The sequence below is a fragment of the Lissotriton vulgaris genome, unplaced genomic scaffold, assembly GCF_964263255.1.
Source record: "Lissotriton vulgaris unplaced genomic scaffold, aLisVul1.2 SCAFFOLD_2575, whole genome shotgun sequence".
Taxonomy (NCBI): Eukaryota; Metazoa; Chordata; class Amphibia; order Caudata; family Salamandridae; genus Lissotriton; species Lissotriton vulgaris.
This window is the reverse complement of record NW_028246190.1, coordinates 22,956-35,000: the sequence shown is the minus strand read 5'-3', so window position 1 is coordinate 35,000 and position 12,045 is coordinate 22,956. Positions and strand designations below refer to the sequence as shown.

General features: G+C 48.8%; 1 protein-coding gene across 1 annotated transcript in view; it reads right to left on the bottom strand.

The window, feature by feature from the left end:
- The window catches only part of LOC147666110 (GTPase IMAP family member 9-like), a 115,282-nt gene extending 103,767 nt beyond the window's left edge, over window positions 1-11,515 (bottom strand). Inside the window, exons 1-2 of the mRNA XM_086949292.1 lie at window positions 11,434-11,515; window positions 7,547-7,577 (exon numbers count right to left, since the gene is read on the bottom strand). The gene's annotated coding sequence lies outside the window, so the exon portion shown is untranslated. The remainder of the gene's footprint in view (window positions 1-7,546; window positions 7,578-11,433) is intronic.
- Between the last annotated feature and the right edge of the window lie 530 nt (window positions 11,516-12,045).

Here is a 12,045-nt window from a genome sequence, read left to right as displayed (position 1 = left end):
AAAGTAATTTACAAACGTTTAAGCTATTGCCATTATAAATTACAAAAACTTTTATTTAAGTATTAATTATTTACAAAATTAAAAGCCATTGTTTTTTGTAATATCAATACATCTAAGTCACGTAAATACAACACACATTGCATTACAAATGCTATAGGTGTCACATTTGCAAAAGTCAAAACTATTGACATTGTAACTGACAAAGCTATTAATTTCGCTACTTTCAAAACCAACACATAAATAAAAAAAGTGTAATTTACAATACTAATAGCTCAAACTTTCCTAATGCGAGACCTATTGCATTTCCAATGCTTGTTCTATGCGGAATCCCTCCTCAACACTAACCCTTAAACAACATGTCACTGACCAGTGTACGTTATATTTATTGCTCTTGAGTTTTAGTACTAACATTTCCGATGGTGTTAAAGGCATATGTGCAGCAAACAACTCCATTGGGAGCAAAAAAGGCAATACCTCCCTAGGGTCACAGGCTCAACGCAATGGAGCCAGCAGCATAATTTACCTTCAATGAAAACCTGTGTGGTCTTGTCTACCGCTGGTGAAATGTTAATGTAAACATCCAGCACTTTTCTCCAATGTCGCTGAGAACTGGCCCACAGTGTTCACAATCCACAAACTGGTCTACAGGAAAGTGGGTTCCCGATTCACAAAGCAGGCAAGGGACAGCCAACTGTACAATATCCTGGGCTAACTCTGCTAAACAATGCCTGCAGCAGAACACGATAACGCCGACACATCTATTTAACAAGCATTTGCAATGCAATAGGTCTCGCATTGTAAATGGCAATGTCTTTTATTGATGTTTTGGTTTGTAAAAGAAATTTACCCGTTGGCTGCGTCGAACGTTCATCCCCAGTGCTGAACATTCGAAAAACGGGTGGGGCAGCGTCGGCCAACGGACGTGCGCAGCACTACCAAGGTAGTGCTTGTGACGACCGTTGGCCGACGGCAGCAGCCAACGGGTTAAAGGCATTGTCAATTAATCGCCAACACATCTATTTAACAAGCATTTGCAATGCAATAGGTCTCGCATTTATGTGAGTTTGAGCTTTTGGCATTGTAAATGGCAATGTCTTTTATTGATGTTTTGGTTTGTAAAACAAATACAAGGCATTGTCATTTGCTATGCTAATAGCTTAAACTCTAGCAAATGTGAGACCTATTGCATTGCAAATGCTTGTTTTAATCTGCCACTTGCCTGCTTTTAAATGTTGGTAAGTATGTATTTATGCACCTGATAAACTTGACGCCGCTTACCTAACGCTTGTATAGCGACCCTTGGCTCCAGGTGATGGTTGGGGCTCCCCTGCTACTGCGAGAGCAGACTACTCCTCAGCGGATGACGGGCACCTACCTCTACCAAAAATATGTTATTCCTCTGCTTTGCGTTAACTTCGGAACACTACTCTACTGTCTGCACTTTGAAGAGGCGTACCTTGGCCTTATCACTAGAAGAACAGACAGAAGCAGCTGAGCCCTGAGCAGCGTTCCTACAGTCCCTATAGCCAAGGTCCCTGAAAAGCACTGAAAGGGGTCCGGTTTTTTAAATCTTGCGGTCAGTTCTGAATACTTGCACTGATAGCTATATAAATGAGGAAAGTAAATGGAAACCTCATGTGTTAAAAGAAACATGTAAAGGAAGAGGAAAGACCGTTTTTATATGTGGCTAGAAAGTTCCGCACCTTCAGACTAAGAATCTGCGCATTAAAAATGAAACACACCACTTCCTTGCCACACACAACCTCATACAACTCTAGGACGGGCTGACAGTCGCGCTGTTGCCACGGGATACTGTTTAAGAATGTCTTCAATTAGAATTAAAATAAAATAAAATAAAATTAGAGCCGGGGTGAAGTGAACCCCGTCCAGGCCTTGGCCTGGCATAGGCAGGCGGGGCAATCGGGGAGCAGGGGGGACGATCGGAAAGGCTTCATGGCCGAATGGGAGAAAAAAGTGCTTCCATTTTCGGAAGGGCTTCGCGGCCGAATGGGAAAAAAAGTGCGTCCCAGCTAATTAAAGGGCATAGTATAACGCAGCAGGTAAAAGTTCCAGTCCGGGTGGGCCGGCCCAAAAGTGGACAGGACGGTGACAAGGAGGGACTAAGAAGCCTCCTTTACAATCAGAAGCCAGCGTTTCGCATGGAAGATGATGCTACCCAATCAAAAAGATGGGTGGGGCTTCAAGTTCCCTTCCAAAAGTGTATTGATTAGAAAAAGCCCTCGCCGAAGCGAGGAGCGCGTGCACGCTCCAGCGGTAGGTCTGCGAGACCTAAAAATCACAAGGCAGAAGAAAAAAACACAGGCGAGACCGCTATAGGCTGGCTTCCACACTGGGATACACGAACCTCCAGCTCATGATGGTTTTGCCTTCGGTCGCTCCTGGTGGGGTTTTACATTTCCATCTATCTTAGCCTAATGAACTTAACCTGGAACTAAGCGCAATAAACTTATCCTGTTTTACACAACTGGCTCAAGGATCATCTGTTTACAACACTTCTACACAGAATGGACTTTCGCAGTGGATAAAGTAAAATTTTCTGCACAATTACCATAAAAAGTTAAATATGTAGAACTGCTGTGCTTTGAGTCACAATCGAGGCGTGCCGGGTGACGTCTATGGGCCTCAGTCACCCCATCTTATTTGGATACGGGCTGCTAGTTGTTTTCTTTAAAGTAAGAGCTGAGCCACATTTCCCTGTGCAAGCCTTGAATGTACCATCTTCGCGACCCTTCTTCCTATGTGTACTCTAGTTTTTCACCCTGAAGAATGGAGTGTAACACACACTGCCCACCTCTAGCATTTATTCATTTTACAAGTTATCATGCAGCTTCGGACTCACAGGGATGGCGGAGGCTGAGGGGTGGCATTTCATGCTTCTCGGTCTCCTTCAGAAACCCAGTCACAACCAAGGCAGTAAGAGGAGACCGGTGTTCTCAAAGACTGAACTTTGAACCTTGAACTTCCCTGGCCCTGGATTCTTACAAGCCACTCCTTTGTTGAGGACCAATTATAAACCCTAACAGAAACCGTTATATTAGTAACAAAAACGGGTTATATTGGAGTGCTCTCTGTCGTGACGGAGAGGTTGGGATCCGACAGTGTGGGCGACTGACAGTAGGGCAGTAGGACCCTGTGGGTCCTCAGGCAGAGTGACCAGGTCACCGGACACCAGATCCGGTGGCAGGGACAGGAAGGGGACGGACAATGACCAGGACAGAGACGTGGACGGACGTGGGGACGAGCAACTGCATGATGTAAGAATAAAGAAGAGTTACACTAACCTGTGTCCTGTGTATGGTGTACACCCCTGCGCACAGCATGGACACGACAACTGGCGACGAGGGAAGAAACGATCGTCACGACGTGCGAGGAAAATCGTCGTGTGTGGATTAGCATCATGGAAACATCAAGGTGACGCCAGGAGCTACACGGGAGCCCACCCCGATCAGCGTCCTACACAGAGTGACAAAGCGCGGTAAGGAGCGCTCAGGAGCAGCGGAGCAGCGTTAGTGCCGAGCAAAGTTGTGGGGCGATCGCGCTCGCGCATTTAAACGCGAAGTCTCGCGAGATGTGGAAGTCCCGGCGGCCATCTTTGGATCAGGCAGAACAAGCCAATGGGAGCACAGCAAAAACGTGGCGGCCATTTTGAAGTCAGGAAAGCGAGATTTAGAGAGCGAAATCTCGCGAGAACAAGGGGCGGCCATTTTAGATGGGACAAAAGTACTAATAGCAAGAAGAAAAGGACAGCGGCCATTGCAAGGGCAGGCAAGAAAAGAAAAGAGGCACAACAAAGAGTGTCACAGTAACAAGAATACTACAAAAGAACAGAAAGGAGAGGAAAAAGAAAAAAAAAGGACAAGAAAAACATAGAGAAGGATAAGAACAACAGAAAGAGAAAGAAGAAAAAAAAATTTAAAAAAAATAAAAATAAAAAAAAAATAAAAGGACAAGGAAAAAGGGGACACAAGAGAAAAGAAAGTAGAAAAAGTTACAAAAAAAAAAAAAGCACAACACAAGAAGAAGAAGACGAGAAAGACGATAAAAGGTAAACACAAGAAGACAGAACAGATAAAAAGAAGAAGGCGAGAATGGCAGATCCAAAGCCCAGCGCACAATACAAATAAGACGAAATAAGGACGAGAAGAAAAGACAGAAAGAAAACGAAAATAAGAATGGAAAAAGTCTGAAAAGAGAAAGAAAATAAAAGTTTGAATGAAGAATAAAGGATAAATAAAGCGCAAAAAGGGCGCACGAGTGAAAAAAGGCAACAAGAGAAAGAAAGAAGACAGTGCAATAAGAAAAAGGATAAAGACATACAATGAGCAGAGCGGACAGGCGCTACCAAGGAAGATCAAGGCAAGGGACACTGCACGGCCAGGACCAAAGGTGGTGAGACAGAAAGAAATAATATCGATATTAAGACAACAGGTTCTCCAAAGATTCACTGGCGGTGACGAAAGTGAAAGGATTGACGATAATGGTTGTCTCCGACCGACAACAAACAACAAGGAAAAGATAGCGTGTCAAGGAGCTAAAGGCAGATGAAGAAGAAATGGCAGCGGCAACTGCAGCCACATAGAAGGAGGAAGATAGAGGACAAGGAAGCGATGGAGACACTAGATCACGAAGGACATTCAGTAAATAACAGAGACTCATTGAAGAGATGTAGAGTGACCAGCTCTCTCTCTCTCTCTCTCTCTCTCTCATTCTTTCACCTTCATCAATATAACTGTGAATGAGGACTATGATAAATGTGTCACAAATTTTTGTTTGCAACAAGGGGGGAGATGTCGTGACGGAGAGGTTGGGATCCGACAGTGTGGGCGACTGACAGTAGGGCAGTAGGACCCTGTGGGTCCTCAGGCAGAGTGACCAGGTCACCGGACACCAGATCCGGTGGCAGGGACAGGAAGGGGACGGACAATGACCAGGACAGAGACGTGGACGGACGTGGGGACGAGCAACTGCATGATGTAAGAATAAAGAAGAGTTACACTAACCTGTGTCCTGTGTATGGTGTACACCCCTGCGCACAGCATGGACACGACACTCTCTTCATCACCCGTACCCTGAGGAGATGGCACATTTCGCCTCACTGTGCCATGTTCTGCTTCCTATATTCTATCGGTGCACACCATCCAAGGGTACTGAAGCGCTTTACAAGTGCACCAGTTACATCACACAAGAGCACGTTCCGTTTTTTGCAGGCACAGAGTGATTACGTGATTTGCCCAGTATCACAGGATGTTTAGGTGACGCCCATGGGCGTCCACAGAACATTTTCCAGGGAGGGGGGGATGGGGGCAAAATGTTAACGCCATCACCATTCTCCGACATGATGTGTGCCAGGTGGGGCACAAGAAACTCTGGGGCGCAGGAGGAGTCATGGGGGACAGGAAGCAGGCTGCGTATGATCTCATACACCATAGGGTTGTTGTGCCACAGCCATCTCTTTCTTTAATAAAGTAAGATTTCTCTGGCGGTTAATGCACAAATCTGTGTTTTGTCAACACCCAGTTAAGAGTCATGAAGTTTAACATGCAAAATGAAAATTTGCATTTTATGTATCAAGGTAAGCGGGTTACTGCTTTTGACTTCCTCTTGTTGCTTGCTGTTCATAACTTGCAATAATTCTAATATATCACAGAGAGCAATGGATTGGCATCAAGGAGCTACATGCAAGCGTCAAGGCATGGGTTTAGAACCTTATTGTTATTTTCAAAAGTTGTCTGTTAGCAAGATTGCTACAAGAGGTCATTCAGAAGTAAGAAAGTCCAACAGGGTTTTAAATCATGACTTTGTGTTTCTCCCGACCAGGCACATACTGTAGATTGATTTGAACACTTATGATTTATTGTCTTTTTTTAACATGTGCGTGTGATGTAACATACTCTAACACCCTACACTGGGATGAGAAATGCTATGAAACAATTAAATTAAAAAATGTGAATATTTTTAAAATCATAATTCGTGTAATTACTCAGATCTGTTTACGGTGTGTGCTCATCTCTTATACACAGATGTTGAACAACTTCAAAAACCTGCCTCCAAATCATATTTTCTTTGTACAGATCACAAGCTGTGGGTCTTAGTTTCCCTCGCTTGCATTAGCATTTAGGTGTTAGGCTCCAGGTAGTTCCCACCATGTGATACTCAAACAAAAGGAGTGCTGATTGACCTTTAAATTAGGCCCTTGTTTTGGGGTTCCACCAGGTGATACTCGAACAAAAGGAGGGCTGATGGCCATTTAATTTTAGTCCATTGTTTTGCATCCACCTGGAGGTGAAAATAAAAAAGCCCCTTCACCACCTGCAGGTTGATGCTCAGAATACAGAGCTGTCAGTGGCGGGTGCTGCTGAATGTGTCATGGTGTTGGCAAATTACGCCAGGCCAAAATCAGCATTAACTCAGGGATGGCACCCTGGATCCTGGACCATGCTTAATAACTGCCCAGGATCTGGCAGGAGCAGCCTCATGTTCCTTAGCCTCTGTTCATGTACTGAGCACATGTATTACTCCACATAAGGTCATTCTCAATATACTGTAAAGGTGTGTGGTAAATCACCCGTTTTAAAGTGCACCAATCTCTGAAGGGCGTGGGTTTACCTCAAATAAATAATAACGCTCACAAGCAAGTTGTAAATGCTTTCTACCCTCTATTAACAATGGGTGCCCAACAAATACGCAATTACACAAACAGTTACATTAGTTTGGTCTGGTTCTTACGCCGAGGGTTTAAGAGGAAACAGCACCTTACAGGCCTAATTCTGAGGTGGGTGGAGAGAACAAAGGCAAAAGTATTTTTGTTCTTACTCCTGTTATGAGCTGATCATACAGGCCGTTTGCTCTTGTGTTTGCTCATGTAATTGTCAAAGGGTCCTACCTGGAGGATATTTGATGTACAAATCTGTACGCTAGGAGCAATAACATTCAAAACGTGCCACAGGAAATGTTTACTCATGTTATTCCTTATTTCAGGGCACATGTAAATGGGTGCAAATACATACAGCATTGCCGGTACCCAAATAATAATGCTGTTTCAGGTGCAAATCGGAGTTTGCGCCTGAATTGTTATCACCAGCAAAGCTGCCATCAGAGACTATAGTAGCAACAAACAAATTCACAGATTTTAGCACCAAGAATTTCTAAAGTCAGGCATGCTACGCCCATTGCAGCCCCCCCTGTGTGTCGGCCCGGCTGAGACATCTTCCCGGGCACACACACAGCCACATCCGAGTACTTCACATAGGTCTTTAAAAGACCATTTACTTGTTAATGAGGCTTTGTTGTGTTTTCACCCCTTCTTAGAGCCCCTGCATCTCCACTCTGCAAATGGCTGGATGAATTAGCCCCCCCCCCCCCCGAAATGTGACTCAACAAAGCCCTAAACATTGTGCTTTTACTAACAGAAATTACATATTTATAAAAAATCTCTTTAACAAATGCCCCCACCCCCTGTGTGTCCCCCCCCCCCCGCGCATTTCTCATGAGGAGTATAACTTCGCTGTACTCGGCTTGCACTTACTTGCTTGGAGGTCTCAGACACCCAGATGCCCCTTTTTAGGTTTCGCCTAGCGGAAGCTGCGCTCTGCGCAGCTTTTCCGCGCAGGCGAAATCCTGTTGAGAACCGTAGGGTGCTTTGGTTCGGCCCTCGTCCTTGATTGGCTGGCTCCGTAAACGGAGCCTTGCCATTGGACGAGGGGCCTGTCCGTCAATGCCGGACCAGACACGGGGGCGTTCCCGACATTCTTTGGCTTTTGCCGACGTCACGGGACGCCGGGAACGCCCCCGTGTCTGGTCCGGCATTGCCGGCACCTCCCTTGCTCCCCCTCCCGCTTGTTTCCTGGTGTGGGAAATTAAACAAAGGTTTCTTTCTCGCGGAGGCGGGCGTGCTGTTTCAGGAAGTGACTCGCTTTCACTTCGCTCGCAGCGGCTCTTCGAGACTTCAGGAAAAGAAAGTTGGGCAGAGCTGCAAGCTGGTCCGGCTGCTTCCGAAGGCAGGACGCTCTTGTTCCCTAGTTGTGAGGTACTTGGTGCAGCCGCGCGCGCCCCCGCCCCCTCCCGCCGTCCGTTCCTCTAGTGTCCTTTCCCGCCCCCCTCCCGCCCCCTCCCGCCTGTCACGTGGATAACTAGTTGGTGCAGCCGCGCGCGCCCTTTACTGCCCCTGAAAATCTGGCATCTTTATACAGAGAACTGCTGTGTTGCACGAGACGCAAGTGGATGGGTTTAAGCTACGGCAACAAATGACTGTCGGACCAAAGCCAAAACTGAACCCGCCTGCAGGATCCATCCGGTGATTGGTGGAGGTGTTTACGCACGCCTATTCTGCCGCCTTCTTTCCCCTGAAGCATGGATGCCTCCTGCACGCTGCACGGAACATGGCTTGCTGTTTACACCCAGCTCCGCCCCCTTCGGAGGCCAGCCCCTTGCTGTGTCCTGGTCCCGCTGTTGAATGAGCTGTGTCCGAGGTAGTTGAACAGCATTGGAAGGAGTGGAGCGGCGGTGGGTGCGAGAACCGCGGTGCGGGGTGAGTACCGCTGCTGCGGGTGGCGTCCCTCCAGTGGCGTCTGGTGTGCGGCTGCTGCTGAGAGTGCAGTGAAGGGCCTTTCATTGGAAGGAGTGGAGTGGCGGTGGGTGCGAGAACCGCGGTGCGGGGTGAGTACCGCTGCTGCGGGTGGCGTCCCTCCAGTGGCGTCTGGTGTGCGGCTGCTGCTGAGAGTGCAGTGAAGGGCCTTGTAGCAGCCTCGTGTTGTTGGTGTCACCGTCCCTATGCGCAGTGAAGGGCCTTGTAGCAGCCTCGTGTTGTTGGTGTCACCGTCCCTATGCGCAGTGAAGGGCCTTGTAGCAGCCTCGTGTTGTTGGTGTCACCGTCCCTATGCGCAGTGAAGGGCATTGTAGGTGCCTCGTGGTGTTGGTGTCACTGTCCCTGTGTGCAGTGAAGGGCAATGTAGGAGCCTCGTGGTGTTGGTGTCACTGTCCCTGTGTGCAGTGAAGGGCAATGTAGGAGCCTCGTGGTGTTGGTGTCACACTCTCTGTCTGCAGTCACAGACTGATACGCCCCCCTGCCACGGCGTCATCACTGCACTCTGGAAGTGCCGCAGTTGTGGCCTCTGCTTAGGTTAGTGCATTGTAGCAGAAGCCGCAGAGCAGGAACAATGCCAGGCCCCTTAAATGACCACCTCACTGAGGTACCCTGTTATTGAAAGACATGCGTCGCTGTATTATTAATCACTGGTTCCTATGATGCATTTGTCCAGAAGCCCTACGTCAAGTCACCGTGACTCAGAGGCCCATATATTATTTATGTGATGGTGGGCCCATGTTTTATGATCCAGGCATTCAACCGGCAACTTCTGCCCCCACACACTCACACTCACACTGTAACATAACCTCCCGTGCATTCACCCTGCACCGTATGCTCCAGCACACTGACCCTCCTTGTCTGCTCCCACACACCCACTCTGCACCGTCTACTCATACGTACTCAGCCTGCAGTGTATGCTCTCCTGCAATTAATGTGCACCATATGCTTTCACACACTCACTCTGCACCATCTGCTCCTGTGCACTGACCTGGCACTGTCTGTTCTTGTGCACTCACCCTGCACTATATGCGCCCACTCATCCTGCAGTCTATGCTCCCCTGCAAACAATGTGCACCATTCGTTTTCATGCACTCACTTTGCACCATCTGCTCCTGCGCACTCACCCTGCCTCGTTTGCTCCTGGCACTCACCCTTCATCGTCAGATCCCATGCACTCACCCTGCATAGTCTGCTCCTGACACTCACCCTTCATCGTCTAATCCCACCCACTCACCCTGCATAGTCTGCTCCTGACACTCACTTTTCATTGTCTGATCCCACCCACTCACCCTGCATAGTCTGCTCCTGACACTTCACTTTTCATTGTCTGATCCCACCCACTCACCCTGCATAGTCTGATCCTGACACTCACTCTTCATTGTTGGATCCCACTCACTCGTTCTGAATTGTCTGCTCCCATGCACTCATCCTGAATTGTCTCTTCCCATGCACTCATCCTGAATTGTCTGCTCCCATGCACTCATCCTGAATCGTCTGCTTCTGACACTCACTCTGAAACATCTGCTTCTGACAGTCATCCTGCATCATCGTCTCCCGCCCATGCACTCACCTCACAACATCTGCTTTTGACAGGGATACTGCATCATCTGCTCCCGTGCACTCACCCCACAACATCTGCTTCTGACAATCATCCTGCTTCATCTGCTCCCGTGCACTCACCCCACAACATCTGCTTCTGACAGTCATCCTGCATCATCTGCTCCCGTGCACTCACGCCACAACATCTGCTTCTGACAGTCACCCTGCACCCTCTGCTGCCGCACACTAACCCTGCACCCTCTGCTGCCGCACACTCAGCCTGCATCCTCTGCTCCAATGCTCTCACCCTGCACTGAATGGGAACCTGCACTAACCCTAATTGGTACCACTTGGTACCACTGCACCAGCCACACTACTTCCCTACTGACCGTTCTCCACTTCAGCCCCGTCTAAATTACAATTCCTGCTTGTGACCCTTTTGCCTGCTTGTGCTTGTTTTCCTGACCCTGTTGCCTGCTTGTGCCTCCGTGTGCCCCTGTTGCCTGCTTGTGCCTCCGTGTGCCCCTGTCGCCTGTTTGTGCCTCAGTTTTCGTGCCCCTGTTGCCTGCTTGTGCGCCCCTGTTGCCTGCTTGTGCCTCCGTGTGCCCCTGTTGCCTGCTTGTGCCTCCGTGTGCCCCTGTCGCCTGCTTGTGCCTCAGTTTTCGTGCCCCTGTTGCCTGCTTGTGCGCCCCTGTTGCCTGCTTGTGCCTCCGTGTGCCCCTGTTGCCTGCTTGTGCCTCCGTGTGCCCTTGTTGCCTGCTTGTGCCCCTGTTGCCTGCTTGTGCCTCCGTGTGCCCCTGTTGCCTGCTTGTGCCTCCGTGTGCCCCTGTTGCCTGCTTGTGCCTCAGTGTGCCCCTGTTGCCTGCTTGTGCGTCCGTGTGCCCCTGTTGCCTGCTTGTGCCTCAGTGTGCCCCTGTTGCCTGCTTGTGCCATGTGAGTGTGTGTGGAGGGCTCTGTGTGGCTGTGTGTGTGGGGAGGTTTGTGTGGCTGTGTGTGTGGGGAGCTTTGTGTGGCTGTGTGTGTGGGGAGCTTTGTGTGGCTGTGTGTGTGGGGAGCTTTGTGCGGCTGTGTGTGTGGGGAGCTTTGTGCGGCTGTGTGTGTGGGGAGCTTTGTGTGGCTGTGTGTGTGGGGGGGGCTCTGTGTGTGTCATTTGCGAGAGATAAAGCTAGTGGCATTGTAAATGACAATGCCATTTATTTATGTTAAAAAATACATAAATAAAAATAATGTCAAGAGCAATGCCAATAGCTCTAACTTTAACAAAGGCGAAACCATTGCATTGTAAATGCTTGTTCCTCGATTGGCTTTGCTGCTCTGAGACTTGCTTCCTCGTCTTGCTGTCTTTGGCGGCTGACTCTCCACTCCCCTCACTACACTGAGCTCGGCTACGATTCTAGCAGTATTTCCTGTTGAGGTGCACTGGGCGGGCCGCTTCTGCAGCCTGAGACAGTAGCACAAAGACACACTCTCCCCACCCCCACGCATTTCCAGAACAGTGTCCGGCTCGACAGAAGTGTCGCATCTGGGCCCACGTGGGGTTAGAGAGGGCAGCTACTGACGGAGGAACAATGCATATAAAAACACGTAAGAAATTACTGCACAACAACATTTCAGTCTGTGCGAAAAAACACTATAGAAGTTTGCCTAATAATTTGCTCTGTAATGTCATTTTCAAGTAGACCTTCTTGTCAGTGGGGGAGAGATTTGCATGGGGGGTGTTGCCAGTGTTCAATCCTGTCTCGCGCTCTGGGTGCAAAAAGTGAAGGTACACAAAGATATGGAAATAAAAGCACCCCGTCGCCCCACCCCCACCCTCCCGTCTGTCACCATTTCTATGCACCCTAAGGGGGTGATTATGGTGGTGGGCGGATCGCCACTGCCTGGCCGACGGTGGCGATCCG